The sequence below is a fragment of the Arvicanthis niloticus genome, chromosome 12 (assembly GCF_011762505.2).
Source record: "Arvicanthis niloticus isolate mArvNil1 chromosome 12, mArvNil1.pat.X, whole genome shotgun sequence".
Classification (NCBI taxonomy): Eukaryota; Metazoa; Chordata; class Mammalia; order Rodentia; family Muridae; genus Arvicanthis; species Arvicanthis niloticus.
The window spans coordinates 1744684-1760912 of record NC_047669.1 but is presented as its reverse complement, the minus strand read 5'-3'; the positions used below and the strand labels follow the sequence as shown (position 1 = coordinate 1760912).

General features: G+C 39.2%; 1 protein-coding gene across 4 annotated transcripts in view; it reads left to right on the top strand.

The window, feature by feature from the left end:
* The window catches only part of Spidr (scaffold protein involved in DNA repair), a 234456-nt gene that overhangs the window by 30516 nt on the left and 187711 nt on the right, over positions 1-16229 (top strand). The gene's annotated exons all lie outside the window — the stretch shown is intronic.

Here is a 16229-nt window from a genome sequence, read left to right as displayed (position 1 = left end):
TCCATTGCTTGATCATATTGTTCCTCACTCTTGTCTCTACAGTGACAGGCTTCTCCCGTATTGTGCTTCCTGATTCCTTGTGCTCTCCTGTAGTCTCCCAGTACTGATATATTGAAGTTTGTCACTAGTATTCCACATTTTTACAATTGTGACTAAAGTGACTTACTTCTTTTATAGTTTTTGTTTTCCTTGGACATATTAATTACTGTGTTTTTTTACTTGTCTAATTTTGCACTAATAATGTGTTCCCATAGTTTGTCTGTGTTGTTTAAGGTGTTTAGACACAATAGGGATTATTGTCTGTTCTATTTTCTTAGAGAACTCTAGCCTGCAACCTCCTTACTCCTCGAATTTGAATGTTATATTCTCACTAGGGTGGAAGGATTTATTTTGATTCACTATCTCAGAGGTTGCATGGCCTCATGTGTTTGAGCAGAACATTATGGTGCCACATAGTAACAGAAAGGGCTCAGCTACTTGCTGTTATCGTAGCAAGCATGGCCCTAGCCATCTGCTCCCTTTAGCTGGGCTTAACCCCAGTTATTTCAGAATGCCACAGAATTATGTTGGCACAGGGGACCAGTGTGTGGCACAAGAGCCTGCAGAGCATTTTCCTACCCGGACACTGTCACCTATCATTCCAGGACTTTATTTATGACCCTTAATCCCTCACGGAGCTCTGTGCTAGCCTGTACTTAAGTATTTTCTTAGTTTTTAATCTTAATTTTGTTTAGACATATTTTTAAAATAGCCTTAGAAAAATAATTCAGAGAGGATAATTGGTTGAGGTTTGTCATGTCTGGCAATGTTATCAGCAGTGTGATAATTTACATCTGTAATCTTGCCACTGAGGGAGCTGAGGCAGGAACATTATGAGTTTGAAGCCAGTTTGAGTTGCATAGTTTGAGGAATGGGGAGGAAGAGGACAGGGAAAGGGGATGCTTTTATAATACATCAAGTGACTCAAAACTTGTATAGACTTTTAGGTTGAAAATGATTTTCTTTTAAAGCTTTGAAAGCATGCTTTTATTGTCCTTTATCTTGAGTTATTGTCGGTAAGCCTGAAATAGTCTCATTTTTGATCTTCTAAGATTTTTTTATTGCTATGTTTAAACAATTTGATTCTGATGTGGCTTGGTATGATATTTTATTTGATATTTGTCAAGATTTCTGGTGAATGGAATGAACATGTTTTGGGGAATCCTCAAAGGCCAACAAGATCAGTATTTGTCATCTTTTGTATTTTGGTTGTGGGAGAGACATATATGCTGGTAACCTTATGTATGCCAGTATAGTAGTATACCACTGAAGTATTCGATTCTTAGTATGTTTTTATAACAGCTGTTTGAACAAGTATGAGATAGTACTTCATTGTGTTATTAAAAAGAGCTATTATTTGTATGTGTATGCACATATGTCAACATGCTTGTGGGTGCTCACAGAGGCTAGAAGAGGTTATCAAGGTCTCCTGGAGTTGGATTTATAGTAGATAGTGAGCCAACTTGGTATGAGTGTTAGAAACCAAACTCTGGTCTTCTGCAAGAGCATCGAGTGCTCTTAATCATGGAGCCATCTTGCCAGCTCATTGAGATTTTAATCTACATTTCTTTGTACAGTTTTAAAGTTTTTCAACAACAACAACAACAACTTCACAAAAAACTAGAACTACCCTATAACCTTAGGAAACATACATCTGGGGATATATGCAAATGAATGAAATCAGTGTGGTGGCGATTTATCTGTACTCCTGTTATTACTGTTTGCTTTTCTTTCTGTCGCTATGAAAAAGTGACCAAAAGTAACTTGGGAGAGGAACAGGAGTCAAGGCAGGATTCAAGGAAGGAGTTTGAAGCAAAAACTACTGAGAAACGGGTCCTAATGGATTGCTCTCCTGGCTTGCTTGGTTACCATCCCAGGTCCACATGCTTAGAAATAGCTAAAGTGGGCTGGATCATTCCCCATATAAGTTAGCAATTAAGAAAATGCCCTACAGACAGACATGTCCAGAATAGTCTGATGAGTTCAATTTTTAAATTGAAACTCTTAAATACCTCTTCCCAGGTATATCTAGTTTTGGGTCAAGTTGACAAAAACTAACTACCATGTTATTGTAGAATTATTCATCATAGCAAGATGTAGAAGTAACCATAGATGTCCAGAATGAACGGGAAAGTAAAATGTGTTATGAATATGTAATTAATATTGTTCATCCTTTAAAAAGAAAGGAATTTTGATGTTTGTAGTAACATTGGTGAGCTTAGGGGACATCTGCTAACTGAAATAAATTAGATACATATGAAGGCAAAATAGGTTTAGTATCTTTTATCTGAGGTGGTTGTTTTAGATAAAATGTATTTGGATTTTAGAGTGTTTGGACTATTTGCATATTATGGTGGTTTGAATATGCTTGGTCTAGGGAGTGCCACTATTTGATTGTGTGGCCTTGGTGCAGTAGGTATGGCCTTGTTGGAGGAAGTGTGTCACTGTGGACGTGGGCTTTAAGATCCTTGTGCTAGCTTCCTGGAAGACAGTCTTCTCCTGTTTGCCTTCAGAACATGATGTAGAACTCTCAGCAATTCTTGCACCATGCCCGCCTGTGTGTTGTCATGTTCCCACCTTGATGATAATGACTCTCTGAATCTGTAAGCCAGCCCCAATTAAATGCCGTCCTTATAAGAGTTGCCTTGGTCATGGCGTCTGCTCACATCGGTAACAGTCTAATAACTAAGGCACACATAGATAGTTTCCTTGAGTGAGTTAATGAAGTCCAAATATGAGTTCACTTATACTTGGCATATAATCATGTACACAAGGACTGAAGGAAATTTATACAGTGCTTAAAGCATGCACCATAAGACCTAGGCTGATTTTTATTCTCAAAATAAATTGGTAGAGTTCAGCGTGGAAGCCATAAGTCCTAGAAACCATAAATCTTGGGCTTTTCTTAAATGGTATTTGTTGTAATTGCTGAATCACTTCCTTTGCTGATCTATCTAGACTTTCTATTTTTATGATTAAGTGTTGGTAGGTTGTGATTGCTTATGAATTTCTTCTGAGTTAAATAAGTCTGTACTTCTTCATCGTCTGTTTCTTATTTGTGTGGTATCTATTGTATATTGCGGTATCTATTGTATACTGTGGTATCTATTGTATATTGTGGTATCTATTGTATACTGTGGTATCTATTGTATATCGTGGTATCTATTGTATATTGTGGTATCTATTGTATATGGTCATATCTATTGTATATGGTCATATCTATTGTATATTGGTTCCTCTTTCATTCCTTTCCCTTAGTATTTCCTGTTCTTTAGTTCATCTTCCCCTCCTGTGGGAGCAGGGGTGGGAGGAGCAGGAGCTTGGTTTGGTTGCTCTTTTCTGCTTTTTTGGTCTATTTTATTTATTTCATCCTAATCTTCATTATTGTTTCTTTCCTTCTATTCATTTTCGGCTCAGGTTTTTATTTTTTTTATTTTTTTATTTTTTTTGTTTTAGTTCCTTCAGGATGCTATTAGGTTGTCTGACTGAAAATTTTTTTTTCTCTCTCCTTTATTGTATAGCATAAAACCCAGGACTATATATGTGCTAGGTTAGTGTTTTTCCACTTAGTCTCCCTCATATCTTGGCTGTAATTTTGCTTTTCTTTTTCTTTTCTTTCTTTCTTTTTTTTTTTTAAGGTTTGTTTGTTTTCTTTTGTTGAGACGAGATCTCAATGCCCTGGGACTTGCTATATAACACAGCCCAACCTCAAACTTGCATTTTTATGTGTGTACATCCACTGTTTTCTAGAATTACAGGAATAGCCCTGACACTTGCCAGGGACTGACGCTCCTCCTTTCCCCCCCCTCATGCTCATATTATTTTTCTCTTCTTCTATGACCTCCTTCCTCATTATCACAGTTTTTATTATATCCCAGGCTCATCGGTTTAGTGCCGGGATTGTTGCCACAAAACAGTTTATTGGCTAGCCAGCTTGGCAGCCTCCTTTCTTTTCTGCCTTCTTTTATCTCTTTTCCCTCTTTATTCCTTCCTTCCTTCTTTTGTTTCCGTGGTATTTCCTTATTTATTTAGTGTGGCTGTGTGTCAGTTGGTAGGTGTGTGCATGCTGTGGTGCTTGTATGGCGGTCAGAGGACAGGCTGTGAGAGTTGCCTCTGCTGATACCACATGGACCCTGGGATTGACTTTAGGTGGGCAGGTTTGGCAACAAGCAATGATTGTGTGAGTATCTCACTGATATTTTTATCTCATATCTCTGTATTTATTGCTGTAAAGTTCCCTTTTAGTGGAAGTGGGATTTGGTCTGTTTGTTTCTGTATGTCATAGATTTTGTCGTTCTCATTTTTTTGTCCTAAGAGATTTTTGTTCCAAGTTTCCTTTAGCCCATTCTGGAGTCTGTTGTTTAATTTTCATATGTCATAGCTTTTCTGTTTCTTCCTGTTACTGATTTCTGTTTTCATCCCATCATAGTTTAAATATTATCTGTCTTCTTGTGTTTGAGACTTTTTTCCCACTCTAATGTGTGTACTTGATAGAGTGGATTCTACTCTGTGAAGTTGTTCTGTGTCTCCTAATTCCTTCATTGCCTGTAGTTTCCTGCCTAGGGTTGAGGCCTCCTGAGCTTTCCCTTCCACATTAGTGCCATTGTTCATTGGTATCATCCTTCAGGTCATCTTTAGGCAGCTGTGTTGTTGAGACCTCATGGGTTTAGCTTCTTGTAATCCCTGATCCTCTGGCCCTTATAATCTTTCCATTCCTTTTCCCGAAATGGCCTCTGAGCCTTAGGTACAGAAGTTGTATTGTAGAATCAGTTGGGACTGGGGTCTACAACTACACTTTGATTAGTTGTTTTCTGTAGTGGTCTCCATCTTTTGCAAATAGAAGTCTTCTTGGTGAAGGGTGAGAAATACAACTTATCCGTGGATATAAAGGTGGATATTTAGAATATAGTTAGAGATTATTCTGGTTTAGTAAAGTAGCGCTTGCAGATTCTCCTCTAAGATATATGGCAGCTCAGAGCCCCGTGTAGTTGGATAGGTTTCTAGTAGTGCCAGGCAATATTTTCCTTTTGTTGAGTAGGCTGTAAGTATAGAGCTACTGATTATTGCTGAAGTGTGCATACAACTCTTGAGCCCTTATGGTTATGTGTCATGCTGGCTGTTACTGTGGTTGTTAGGTGCTGTAGACGGCGAGGACTATGGAGTGCTTCCCTCCTTTGGAAGCTCATAAGGCACCTTCTGTTACTCTGAAAGCTAGTCCTCATTAGAAGGAGGAGGCTTCCAGGTAAGAGCCACCTCGAATCTTCTGAGTCCTATGTCTAAAATAAGTAGTGTCTTCAGCAATAGAGACTCACTTTTAACTTCTGGGAGGCTACCAAGGGCAATGGCAATAGCCTGTAATGTTTGGGAGTCTCTTGGACAACCCTGACCAAAAACTCAGAAGAGGGGCTTCTCATGCTTGGTGTTAGGGTTTTTGTTAGATACTCTATGGCACCTGTGGGAAGCATTATCAGCCAAGATGGGAAATTTTTATTTAAATTATATGTTATATATATATGTGTGTGTGTGTGTGTATACATATATATGTATATATGTATATATGATACATACACACACACTTATATGTATTATTGGTATTTTTAGATAGTAAGTCATATTCTTTATGACTAAGATATCCTTACTGCTGTTTTGCTCATCACTTCTTGCACTCTAATTACACGCCTCCATGTGTTTTTCCCATGTTTTCCTATCCTTCAGATCACTTGTGCCCTGCTGTTTTCCTCTCTACTGCCTTCTCACACTACTTCTGTAAACACAAAGGAAATTGTCTCGTTTTGCTTTCCTTTTATATACTCATGTCTGAGGATTTGGAGCTAGGAATCTCAGATCAGAGAGAAAAAAGGGACATTTCTCTTTGTGAGTTTGGGTTTCCTCATGTATTATACTTCCATGTATTTACATAGAAGTTCCATCGTTTCCTTCTTTTTAACAGCTGTACAGTATTCCATAGTGCATCTGTACCACATTTTGAATATCAGTTTGTCAGTTGAGGGACATAGGTTGTTTCCACTTTCGAGTTGTTATGAACACAGTAACAGTGAACATGCTGAGCAAATTTCTGTGTGGTAGGAGGCCAAGTGCCAGGCCGTGAATGTGTATCTCGATCATACAGGAGAATCATTTGTATTGTTTTTGAAGATCTTACACAATGATTTCCAGGGCAACTAGATCAGTTTGTTATAACAGTAACAGTGAATGGGGGCTGGAGTTGTCAACCCACAGTCAAAAACTGACCCAGAATTGTTCCTGTCTAAAAGAATTGCAGGGACAAAAATAGGGAAGAGACTGAGGGAAAGGAGGTCCAGTGACTGACCCCACTTGGGATCCATCTCAAGGGGAGGCTCCAAGGCCTGACACCATTTTTTTTTTTAAATGGGTACTTGCTTTTTTGACTCTTTGCTTTTTGAGTTCTTTGTATAATATAATATCAAGAATTTGATATTAATCCTCTGTCAGATGTATACCTGGCAAAGATTTTCTCCCATTCTGTGGGATTAATTTTCACCCTGTTAATTGTTTCTTTAGTTGTGCAGAATCCATTTTGACAAGTCCCACCTGCCAATTGTAGGACAAATGGAATCCTATTGAGAAAGTCTTTCTCTGCACCAATACCATGTAGGATTATCCCCCCCGCCCCCCATATTTCTTGTAGCAATTTCAGTGTTTCAGTGTTTGATGCATTTGGAGTTAGTTTTTATGCAGGGTAATTTTGGCAGGTATGGCCCTCATTTCATTCTTTTGCATGTAGACAACCCGTTTTTCCAGCACCGTTTGCTGAAGATGCTTTTTCCTTGTACTTATAATTTTGGCATCTTCGTAAAATATTAAATGGCTGAAGTTACGTGTACTGTTGTTGGATTCTTTGATTTTGTTCCATTGGTCTACCACCCTTGTCTTTTGGTTGGAGAATTGAGGTCTTTTGTATTTAAAGATGTTTCTGAAAGGTGTATTGATTGCAATCATTTGTTTGATTTTTTGGTGGTGTTGCTTGTGTTCTCAGTGGTACTTGGTGTTTGTAATAAGTTACACCTGGTTTTTTTTCTTTCTCCTGTTTCCAGGCTGTGCTCATTTCTCTCTTCAGCCTGATAAATTCTTCCTGTATTTTCCTTAGCGATAAAGATACTGCTTTGTATATATTTTTAAATGTATTTTTTAATTGGATATTCTACTTATTTACATTTCAGATGTTATCCCCTTTTCCCATCCCCCCCCCCAAAATTTCCTATCCCTTGCCTCCTCATGATGCTTCTATGAGGGTGTGCCTCCACCCATCCACCCACGCCCCCCTCCCCGCCCTCGAATTCTCCCACATTGGGAAATCCTGCCTTCTTGGGACCAAGGACCTCCTTTCCCACCAATGCTTGACAAGGCCATGCTCGACTGCATATACAGCTGGGGCCATGGGTTCCTCCATGCATGTTCCCAGTCTGGTGGTTTAGACTCTGGGAGCTCTGGTTGGTTGGTATTGTCGCTCTTCCCATGGGGCCACAAGCCCCTTCAGCTCCTTCAGTCTTCTTTCTACCTCCTCTATTGGGGACCCCACCATCAGTTCAATGCTTAGCTGTAAGCATCCACTTCTGTGTATGTCAGATTATGGCAGAGCCTCTCAGGAGAGAGCTATATCAGGCTCCTGTCAGCGTGCACTTCCTGCTATCCACAATGGTGTCTGCCTTTGTTTACTGCACATGGGATGGATCCCCAGGTAGGGCAGTCTCCAGATGGCTCCTCCTCCACACTTTATATTTGCTCCCTTGAGCATTTTGTTACTCCTAATAAGGACCAAAGCACCCACACTTTGGTCTTCCGTCTTCTTGAGCTTCATGTGGTCTGTGAGTTGTATCTTGGGTATTGTGAGCTTTTGGGCTAATATCCACTTATCCGTGAGTGCATACCATGCACTTTTGTGATTGAGTTACCTCATTCAGGATGATATTTTCTAGTTCCATCCATTTGCCTAAGAATTTCAGGAAGTCATTGTTTTTAATAGCTGAGTAATACTCCATTGTGTAAATGTACTACATTTTCTGTATTCATTCCTCTGTTGAAGGACATCTGGTTTTTTTCAAGCTTCTGGTTATTATAAATAAGGCTCCTATGAACATAGTGGAACATATGTCCTTGTTATATGTTGGAGCATCTTCTGGGTATATGCCCAGGAGTGGTATAGCTGTGTCCTCAGGTAATGCTATGTCTAATTTTCAGAGGAACTGCAAGACTGATTTCCAGAGTGGTTGTACTAGCTTGCAATCTCACCAACAATGGAGGAGTGTTCCTCATTCTGTACATCCTCACCAGCATCTGCTGTCACCTGCTTAGCCATTCTGACTGGTGTGAGGTGGAATCTCAGGGTCGTTTTGATTTGCATTTCCCTGATGACTGAGAATGTTGAACATATCTTCAGGTGCTTTTCGATCATTCAAGTTTCCTCAGTTGAGAATTCTTTGTTTAGCTCTGTACCTCATTTTTAAATAGGGTTATTTGATTGTTTGAAGTCTAATTTCTTGAATTCTTTTATATTTGATATGAGCACTCTATCAGATGTAGGATTGGTAAAGATCTTTTCCCAATCTGTTGGTTGCTGCTTTGTCCTATTGACCGTGTCCTTTGCTTTACAGAAGCCTTGCAGTTTTATGAGGTCTTATTTGTAAATACTTGATGTTAGAGCATAAGCCATTGGTGTTCTATTCGGGAACTTTTCCACTGTGCCTAGGTATGTGAGGCTCTTCCCCACTTTCTCTTCTATTAGTTTCAGTGTATCTGGTTTTATGTGGAGGTCCTTGATCCACTTGGATTTGAGCTTTTACAAGGAGATAAGAATGGATTGATTTACATTCTTCTACAACTTGACCTCCAGTTGAACCAGCACCATTTGTTGAAAATGCTGTCTTTTTTCCCCTGGATGGTTTTAGCTCCTTTGTCAAATATCAAGTGACCATAGGTGTGTGTGTTCATTTCTTGGTCTTCAATTCTATTCCATTGATCTTCCTGCCTGTCTCTGTACCAATATCCTGCAGTTTTTATCACTACTACTCTGTAGTACAGTTTGAGGTCAGGGATGGTGATTTCCCCCAGAAGTTCTTTTATTGTTGAGAATAGCTATTGATATCCTGGGTTTTTGTTATTCCAAATGAATTTGAAAATTTCTCTTTGTATCTCTATGAAGAATTGACTTGGAATTTTGATGGGGATTGCATTAAATCTGTAGATGGCTTTCGGCAAGATGGCCATTTTTACTATATTAATTCTGCCAACCAGGAGCATGGAGATCTTTCCATCTTCTTCGATTTCTTTCTTCAGAGACTTGAAGTTCTTGTCATACAGATCTTTCACTTGCTTGGTTAGATTCACACCAAGGTATTTTATATTATTTGTGACTATTGTGAAGGGTGTCTGTAGGAGGAGGAGCTAAGGTGGGAGGAGTAAGGGAGAGGTAGGAGAAGGGAGAGGAGGGGCTAAGAGAGAGATGGAGAACTAGAGAAGTTAGATGGCGGTTGATGTTCGCTTGTCTGTAGCAGTCAAAAGTAGTTGGTATATCTAGGTTGGGTATTGGGTTACGCCTCTGATTGTAAGGGTATCTTGTTATTATTGATCATTACTAAATACATAAGCCTTTGGATAATCTAAGCATTAGAGTCTCATCTGTACCGAGCCCCTGTGGTTGGCAGGAGGGTCCGGGCAGTGCTTAGCCTTGCCCAGCCTTGCAGAGACAGCTTGGAAGATTGGCAGAGCCATCTTCCACACTGGCGTCTCATGCGAGGCAGGGCTTGTATCTCTGGCTAGCCATTTCTAGCTGTGGAGCCCACGTGGCCTCTGGCCACTGAATGTGGCAGCTGAGCTAGCCAGAGCAGCTGCAGCTTAGTCAGCTTCTACCCGCAGCCTTTATTAAATAATTACTACAACAGGTGTCATTTCTGTAATCTCTTTCTCAGCCTGTTTATCTTTTGAATAGAGGAAGGCTACTGATTTGTTTGAATTAATTTTATATCCAGCCACTTTGCTGAAGTTGTTTATCAGGTTTAGGAGTTCTCTGGTGGAAGTTTTGGGTTAAGTATACTATCACATCATCTGCAAATAGTGATATTTTGACTTCTTTGTTGCCAATTTGTATCCCTTCGACCTCCTTTTGTTTTCTAATTGATCTGGCTAGGACTTCCAGTACTATATTGAATAGGTGGGGTGAGAGTGGGCAGCCTTGTCTGGTCCCTGATCTTAGTGGGATTGCTTCAAGTTTCTCTCCATTTAGTTTGATGTTGACTACTGGCTTGCTGTATATTGCTTTTACTATGTTTATGTTTATGCCTTGAATTCCTGATCTTTCCAAGACTTTCCAAGACTTGCTTTTACTATGTTATGTTTATGCCTTGAATTCCTGATCTTTCCAAGACTTTTACCATGAAGGGTTGTTGAATTTTGTCAAATGCTTTCTCAGCATCTAGTGAGATGATCATGTTGTTTTTTTTCCTTTGAGTTTGTTTATATAGTGGATTACATTGATGGATTTTCATATATTAAACCATTAATGTATTCCTGGGATGAAGTCTACTTGATCATAATGGATGATTGTTTTGATGTGTTCTTGGATTCGGTTTGCAAGAATTTTATTGAGTATTTTTGCATTGATATCCATAAGGGAGATTGGTCTGAAGTTCTCTTTCTTTGTTAGATCTTTGTGTGGTTTAGGTATGAGCATGATTTCAGCTTCATAGAAGGGCTTGGGTATTGTTCCCTCTGTTTCTATTTTGTGGAATAGTTTGAAGAGAATTGGTATTAGGTCTTTTTTGAAGGTCTGATAGAATTCTAAAACCATCCAGTCCCTGGCTTTTTTTGGTGGGGAGACTTTTAATGACTGCTGCTATTTTTTTCGGGGTTATGGGACAGTTTAGATGGTTTATCTCTTCCTGATTTAACTTTGGTACCTGGTATCTGTCTAGAAAACTGTCCATTTCATCCAGATTTTCCGATTTTGTTGAGTATAGGCTTTTGTAGTAGGATCTGAGAATTTTTTGAATTTCCTCGGTTTCTCTTGCTATGTCTCCCTTTTCAGTTCTGATTTTATTAATTTGGATACTGTCTCTGTGCCCTCTGGTTAGTCTGGCTAAGGGTTTATCTATCTTATTGATTTTTCTCAAAGAACCAGCTCCTGGTTTTGTTGATACTTTGTGTAGTTCTTTCTGTTTCTACTTGGTTGATTTCAGCCCTGAGGTTGATTATTTCCTGTTGTCTACTCCACTTGGGTGTATTTGATTCTTTTTGTTCTAACGCTTTAAGGTGTGTTATCAAGCTGCTAGTGTGTGCTGTCTCCAGTTTCTTTTTGTAGGCTCTTAGAGCTATGAGTTTTCCTCTTAGCACTGCTTTCAATTGTGTCCCATAAGTTTTGGTATGATGTGTCTTCATTTTCATTAAATTCTTAAAAGTCTTTAATTTCTTTCTTTATTTCTTCCTCGACCAAGTTATCATTGAGTAGAGCGTTGTTCAGTTTCCAGGTGTATGTGGACTTTCCATTGTTTTTGTTATTGTTGAAGACCAGCCTTAGTCTGCGGTGATCTGATAGGATGCATGGGATTATTTCAATCTTTTTGTATCTTTTGAGAACTGTTTTGTGACCAATTAATTATATGGTCTTTTTTTGGAGTAAGTACCATGAGGTTCTGAGAGAAAGGTATATTTTTTTGTTATAGGATGAAATGTTCTGTAGATATCTGTTAAATCCATTTGTTTCATAACTTCTGTTAGTTTTACTGTGTCTGTTTACTTTCTGTTTCTATGATCTGTCCATTTCTGAGAGTGTGGTGTTGAAGTCTCCCCCTATTATTGTGTGAGGTGCAATGTGTGCTTTGAGCTTTAGTAAGGTTTCTTTTATGAATGTGGGTGCCCTTACATTTGGAGCATAGATACTCAGAATTAAGAGTTCATCTTGGTAGATTTTTTTTTGACAAGTATGAAGTGTCCTTTCTTATCTTTTTTGATAACTTTTGGTTGAAAGTCGGTATTTTTTGATATTAGAATGGCTACTCCAGCTTGTTTCTTGGGACCATTTGCCTGGAAAATTGTTTTCCAGCCTTTTACTTTGAGGTAGTGTCTGTCTTTGTCACTGAGGTGCATTTCCTGTATGCAGAAAACTGCTGGGTCCCCTTTATGTATCCATTCTGTTAGTTTATTTTTTTTTTTTAATTGGAGAATTGAGTCCATTGATATTAAGAGCTATTAAGGAAAAGTGATTGTTGCTTCCTGTTATTTTTGTTATTAGAGGTGGAATGTGTTTGTGTGGCTATCTTCTTTTGGGTTTGTTGAAAGATTACTTTTTTTCTTTTTGTAGGTTGTAGTTTTTCTCCTTTTGTTGGAATTTTACATCTGTTATTCTTTAGGGCTGGATTAGTGGAAAGATATTGTGCAAATTTGCTTTTTTCATGGAATATCTCGGTTGCTCCATCTATGGTAATTGAGAGTTTTGCTGTGTATAGTAGTCTGGACTGGCATTTGTGTTCTCTTCGTGTCTGCATGACATCAGTCTAGGATCACCTGGTTCTTATAGTCTCTGGTGAGAACTCTGGTATAATTCTTGTAGGTCTGCCTTTTATGTACCCTTCCCTTTTGTTACCTGTGTATCTCTAGTGCTACCGGAACTCAGTGTCTCTGACTGTAGCCTGTCTTTCCTGTTATCTTGGTTGTGTCAGAACTCCTTAGATTCCAACTTCCTTTGTGATTGTGTGATTCTGACATCCTGGGTGTAAGAGCTCCTGGGACTCAGATTGCCTCTGGGATCCTGAAATCCTATGATCCTGGGCATGTTAGAGCCCCTGGGAGTCTAGGTCCTCAACTGCTCTGAGTTCAGGGGATTCTTTGCTGCTCTGAGTGTGGTGTTTCCTCTAGGATGGGACAGGATATGGTGTCTTCACTGGAGCAAACCAGCTAGGGGTCTGCCCCAGCAAAAAGGACCAGTTGAGGGGGTGGAAGGGGAATGGTATTTGGGAGGGCAGGTTTTTTGTGTGTGATGGGTCCTGAGTGCCTCATGCTCCCTGCTGCTGCTCTGTGGGGTCGGGTTGTGGGGGAGGGTTTTTAGCTGTTGTTCTGAGTAGAGTGGTTCCTCTAGAATGGATCAGCATATTGTGTCTTCCTGGGAGCAGACCAGCTAGGAGTCTGTATATACTTTAAAAAACTTTATATCATGGAAAGTTCTTTGTGTGTCAGCTATGACAGTTTTGCTGGGTACTGTAGTCTAGGTTGGTATTCATGGTATTCAGGATACTTTGGCGTGCATTGCTTCAGGTTATACTGGCTTAAAGTTTCCACTGAAAAATCGGCTGTTATTGTGATTGTTTTTCCTGTATATGGGGCTTATGTTTCTTTTCTGGAAGCTTTAAATACTCTTTTTTTGTTTGGTGTTTTGCTGTTTTAACTATGATATGTTGTGGGGATTTTCTTTTTTGGTCTTGTCTATGCGGTGTTTTTTGTGTTCCTTGTAACTGTATGGGTGTGTCTTTCTTAAGTTTGCAGTTTTCTTCCATGTTATTCTTAAAGATCTGGTCTAAGCCATTGATTTGGACACTTCTACATTTATTCCAATAGTTCTAAGGTTTTTGCTTCTTTGTTTGTTTTTGCCGTCATGTTGTCCCACATCCTTTCCTTTTACTTTTTTCCATGTTCTTTGTTTAGATCATCTAATTTTAAGATTGACAATCTGCCTTTTGCTTGATATGTGAACACTGGGTCTTCTTGCCAGCACCAGGACCGATTGGTGACAGTGTATAGAGGTTTCATGATATAGCTACAGGGCAGAAGGGCTGTGGCACATGATCAGGGACAGGAAGCTCAGACCCTGGACCTGCTGCAGCCAAGGATGACAATAGCTCAGCATGTATATAGCCGAGCATGCTATGGGCAGGGCAGATCCTCTGTGTCAGGAAGGGCAGTTCGGACTCTGCTGTTATAAGTCTATAAGGTATAAAACGAGGTTATGATGAGAAATGTTTATTCTTTTTTATACAGCTACTACAATACTAATTTCTGTCTGAATAAAGCAGTGGCGAATATCATAAGTTTTAGTGTGTTTTGCTACTTTCCTTTGTTTCTTCTTTAAAAATTTATTTAATGTTTGTGAAGTTTTCAGTCTTCTTTCTTTTATTTCTAGCTTAATTTTATGTTCCAAAAGATAGCTTGGTATTCTTTCTTTCTTTTTTTTTTTTAAATTTATTTTTTATTGGATATTTTATTTACATTTCAGATGCAATCCCCTTTCCCCATTTACCCTCCCTAGAGAACCCCTATTCCATCCTCCCTTCTTCTTTTTGCTTTTATACAATTTTTTAAATGTTTATCAAAGGCTTTATCGGTTTGGTAATGCTCAATAACAAGATGTCCATACAGTCAGAAGTGTAACACAATATCCAACCTAGATATATCAACTATCTTTGACTGGGAGAGACACGAGAATGTCCGCCTCCATGTTCACCCTCACTCTCTTGTCACCTAGCTCCTCCTCTCCTTCTCCTCCTCCTCTTCTTACTCCTCCTCTTCCAATCCTTACTCCTTCCACCTTAGCTTCTCCTACATATCACCCTTCCTGTTAAAATAAAACTTTTCTCTCAAAATACAATTAGAGCATAACTATACCAATTTGTGTCAGTAAGGTACAAGATAGTCATAATACCCAGTCCATGTCTCCTAATTAAGAGACTTAGTTCTGTAACTGGCTTTTTTTCTTGGCTTTAGAAGGAATGTCAGCTGAAAACCATTCTCTCAAATCTTTTCTCTCAAAGTAAATAGCCGGGATTGGCTATGAGACTATAAGTCTTCAACCCCATCAGAAATCCAGAATGACTGAGTTAACTGAGATTATGGGAAGCACAAAGCATAGCTTCTAAAACTTAGCCAATTTATATAGACCACTGAAAACCTGGACAGTCCCTATACTACAAGAAGTTGGAGCATCTGATCTTCAGCCTTCTGGCCCAGGATCATCTGACAGACCCAGTGATGCAGAATTATTAAGGGCTGATTACTCTGTCTTAGCATATTCCTGGATATTTTGTGTTAAGAACTTTTTGCATTTCACGTTTTCTTTGACAGTTGTGTCAATATTTTTTATGGTATCTTCTGCACCTAAGATTCGCTCTTCTATCTCTTGTATTCTGTTGGTGATGCTTGTGTCTATGACTCCTGATTTCTTTCCTAGGTTTTCTATCTCCAGGGTAGTCTCCCTTTGTGATTTCTTTATTGTTTCTACTTCCATTTTTATGTCCTGGATGGTTTTGTTCAATTCCTTCACCTGTTTAGTTGTGTTATCTTGTAATTCTTTAAGGGATTTTTGTGTTTCCTCTTTAAGGGCTTCTACCTGTTTACCTGTGTTCTCCTCAAATTCTTTGAGAGTGTTATTTATGTCCTTCTTAAAGTCCTCTATCATCATCATTAGATGTGATTTTAAATCTGAATCTTGCTATCTTACTAATATGGGGAATTCAGGACTTTCTTGCTTGGGAGGACTAGGTTCTAATGATGCCAAGTACCCTGGGTTACTGATGCTTATGTTTTTGCTCTTGCCTTTTGACTACTGGATCTCCTTAGTGCTACCTGCCCTGTCTCTGACTTTCTTATTATCTTGGTTGTATCAGAAATATGTGGGGTGGGTGTTACTACTGGGGTAAGTTCTGGGGCCCAAAATCTGCTCAGTTCTCTAGGCCAGAAGTGACTTCCTGGGTCCTATTGGGTCCCAGTTACTCCCTGTTTGGGGCAGGCATTGCTGTCTGCTTACCTAAGATACTGCCTGGGTTAGAGCACCTGGAAGCCCTGCTTCCTCTGGATTCTTAGAGATTGGGGGCAGTGCTGCCACCCAGGATCTGCTCAGTGTTCAGACCCAGACCGGAAGTATTTAGTTTGTTTTAATTGAACATTTTTAGAAGGAAAATACAATAGATCTTTTAAAAAGCTTTTTATTAGTTTAGTTTCACGTCATGTACCCCATTTCCACTCTATTCCTTTGTACCTGCCCTCTGCCCTTGTAACCTCCTCCTAAAGAAAATTAAAAAAAAAAAAAAGAATATAAACAAAACAAAGAAAATATCTTGTCATGGAAGCTGTAGTGTGTCACAGTGTATCCCACAGTATACACTTCTGTCCACACATCTTTACTTGTAAATGTTCATTGCAATGAGTCATTGGTCTGGTTGGAGGTTTCT